The sequence below is a fragment of the Rhinopithecus bieti genome, unplaced genomic scaffold (genome assembly GCF_001698545.2).
Source record: "Rhinopithecus bieti isolate Rb0 unplaced genomic scaffold, ASM169854v2 scaffold_1466, whole genome shotgun sequence".
Taxonomy (NCBI): domain Eukaryota; kingdom Metazoa; phylum Chordata; class Mammalia; order Primates; family Cercopithecidae; genus Rhinopithecus; species Rhinopithecus bieti.
Window position 1 is genome coordinate 188,234 of NW_016803386.1, and position 3,987 is coordinate 192,220.

Here is a 3,987-nt window from a genome sequence, read left to right on the forward strand (position 1 = left end):
TTTTTTTGTAAATTTTTTTTTTTTTTTTTTTTTTTTGCCATATCCTGTACTGACTTCCTGGAATATTTGCTGTTAAATTCTACCAAAGGGAATAAATAGCATTGTGCCTCAAGAGAAGCTGAATGAATAAAACAATAGGCAGATACATTGGCTCGCTATTTTCAGATACTGCTGAAAGTAATTTTAGAGCCATCTGTGGCCCTGATTCTAATCTTTTGCCTTTTCATTGTTTTTCTCATGTGAATAAAATGGCTGAAGGCTGTATGGTTATCCAGCATCTTCCAGTAGCTACAAGAATGTTAGATTAAGTGTATTGTGTACCTCAGTTTCTCTAGCTATAAAATGCCCCTTGTCGTTGTAGTCTGCTCTTGGTCCCCCAGTACAATGAACTGATAGGAGGGAATGGGTTTTGTTCAGCCCCCATTGAACCACAGTTTCCTCCAATCTTTTGTTTCTCTGTCTTATTCCAGATTAAAGGGGACTACTGGCTGGGCGCGGTGGCCCAGGCCTGTAATCCCAGCATTCTGGGAGGCTGAGTGGGGAGGATTGGTTGAGCCCAGGGTGTCAAGACCAGTTTGGGTAACAAAGCGTGACCCCATCTCTACAAAAAATACAAAAATTAGGGCCAGGCATGGTGCCTCACTCCTGTAATCTCAGCACTTTGGGAGGCTGAGGCAAGGATTACTTGAGCTCAGGAGTTTGAGACCAGCCTGGGCAACATGGTGAAAACCCTGTCTCTACCAAAAATACAAAAAAATTAGCTGGGCATGGTGGCATGGGCCTGTGGTCCCAGCTACTGGGAGGCTGAGGTTGGAGGATCACTTGAGCCTGGGAGGCAGAGGTCACAGTAAGCTGAGATCATGCTACTGCACTCCAGCCTGGGTGACAGAGCAAGAACCTGTTTCAAAAGAATAAAATAAAATAATAAATAAAAAGACTTTTAAAAAACAACAAAAATTAGCTGGGCATGGTGGCACATGCCTGTAGTCCCAGGTACCTGGGAGGCTGAGGTGGGAGGATCACTTGAGCCTGGGAGGTGGAGGCTGCAGTGAGCCATGATTGTGTCACTGCACTCCAGCCTGTGTGGCATATATGTATATGTGTGATATATACATATATGTGTATATGTATACATATGTGTATATGGATATATACATATACATACATCAGTCAGCATTCTAATATAAGGAATACCCTTCCTTCTCTCCCCATTTATTTACTTATCTACTTATTATCAATATGGTCTCATGGATTTCATTTTATTTAGTGGGTTATAATCTATTCATTTCATTCTATTCAGTGGGTTATAATCTATTACTGTCCTCTTAATTTTGATGCTGAAATTGGCCCAACTTTGGACAGTAGGAGCCCCTTGAAGCTGCCTCCTTTGACCTTCTGGCATTAAAACTATACAAAAAGGTCTACTCTTTGTAGTTGTGCTGTTTCCTCCCTTATTTGTTCCATTCTGTCTACTCCTACATCTTATAATTAACTTTATTGTTTTCTGGCGTATATTTCCCATGTTTCTCTTTACAAAAGTAAGAAGATACAGGTTGAGCATCCCAAATCTAAAGGCTGAAATCCAAAATGCTCCAAAATCCAAAACTTCTTGAGACATGACACATGAAGGAAATGCTTATTGAAGCAGTTCTGATTGTGGAATTTTAGATTGGGGATGCTCAACCAGATTCCAAAGTCCAAGAAAATCTGAAATATGGAACACATCTGGTCCTGAGCATTTCAGATAAGGGGTAGTCAACCTGTATATGCACGTTTCCTTATTTCCCATCTTACACAAACAGTAAGAACAGAATACTACTACTTTTTTCTTTTTCTTTCTTTTCTTTTTTTGAGACAGAGTCTCACTCCAGACAGGGTTGCCCAGGCTGGAGTGCAGTGGCATGATCTTGGCTCACTGCAGCCTCAACCTCCCGGGATCAAGTGATCCTCCCACCTCAGTCTCCTGGGTAGCTGGGACCACAGGCATGCACCATCACGCCCGGCTAATTTTTGTAGAGACAGGGTCTCCCAATGTTGTTCAGGCTGGTCTTGAACTCCTGGACTCAAGTGATCCTCCTGCCTCAGCCTCCCAAAGTGCTGAGATTACAGGCATGAGCCACCACGCCCAGCCAGTGGTATTCTTTCTAAAAATACATAACCTGAATTTAATCATGAGCAAACATCAAACAAACCAAAACTGAGGGACGTCCTATAAAATAACTGGCCAATACTTTTCAAAGGTGGACTGTGTCAGATGAAAGGAGACTAAGGAAACATGGTATCACAATGCGTGCTCCTGGACTGGACCCTGGTCTAGTAAAAGGGCATTAGCAGGACAACTAGCAAAATTTAACCAAAGTTTGTTCCTGTTGCTTGCAAGAAACTGGCTGGCACATATCAATGGCGCAATGCTGGGTCCAAGCAGAGTTCCTTGAGTTTAGTACTAAGATTGTAGTTTATATTTATTAAGCATTCACAAACTTTATTGTGTTCTCCTACTGAATGCTAATTTTTATAAACCTGGGGTATTACTACCCCATTATATAGATTAAAATGCTTATTCAGAGAGATTAAGGGATTTGCCCTAGATTGTTCAACTTGTAAGTGGTAAAGCAGTGAACTGAATTCACCTGTATGACTCTTGATGCATTTTACTCACAATGCTTTTTACTGATGGCCTTCCCCAACGACTGTATTTTCTGAAGAAACCACAGAATAGTCAGTCATTCTGTCATGAAAAGGCTAGAAAAAAACTACCTGTGCCCAAAAGTTAGAAGGCTTGATGCCACTGTATGACTGAGTTGGCATGATCATTGACCCTGGTTCCTACATGCAAAATTGTTGGTTTGATTGTCCATTAAAAAGTTAAATTTAGGCCAGGCGTGGTGGCTTATGCCTGTAATCCCAGCACTTTGGGAGGCTGAGGCAGGCAGATCACTTGAGGTCAGGAGTTCGAGACCAGCCTGGCCAATATGGTGAAACCCTGTCTCTACTAAAATACAAAATTAGCCAGGCATCGTGGCAGGTGCCTGTAATCCCAGCCACTTGGGAGGCTGAGGCAGGAGAATCACTTGAACCTGGGAGGCGGAGGTTGCAGTAAGCCGAGATCGTGCCACTGCACTCCAGCCTGGGTGACAGAGTGAGACTCTATCCCCCTAACAAAGTTAAGTTTAGGCTGGGTGTGCAGTGGCTCATGCCTGTAATCCCAACACTTTGGGAGGCTGAGGCTGGAGGATTGCTTGAGCCCAGGAGTTCAAGACTAGCCTGGGTAACATAGAGACCCCATCTCCACAAGAAATAAGCCAGGTGTGGTGGTACACGCCTGTGGTCCCATCTACTTGGGAGGCTGAGGTGGGAGGATAGTTTGAGCCCAGGAAGTTGATGCTGTAGAGCTGTGATTGCGTCACTGCACTCTAGCCAGGGCAACAGAGTGAGATTACAGTCTAAAAAAAAAAAAAAAAAAAAAAAAGGTACATTTACAGTTTCCATATTACTTGGTATCAGTGAAAATGGATTCAGATTATTCCTTCAAAAAAACACATAACTAAAGAAAATAAAAATCAATAGTATATTATTCCTAATAGAATTAGGCCATAAGCAATATCCGCATATGTAGAATCTCAGATATTTTATAAACCCGTAACAGTCCACCAATGAGATGTAAAGTGATTGGGTTTTCTCTTTGTCAGTGGAATCATCTGCCATGAGTCTGCCTTTTCTGCCTCTCACACAAATCGACACTGTGATTTATGTTCCTGAACAAATTAGACTTAATTTAAGAGCAAATCATCAGCAACAGGTATAATAATCTTGGCAGAACATTTATTTTAATGAATTGCTCTCTGCCTAACATAGATAGAAGGATGCTGATGCCATTTACCCTATACGGATTAGTGCTGTCATGTAATTAATTTTTTTCTTCCCTTAGAACTTAAAAGTCTCGGCCGGGCGCGGTGGCTCAAGCCTGTAATCCCAGCACTTTGGGAG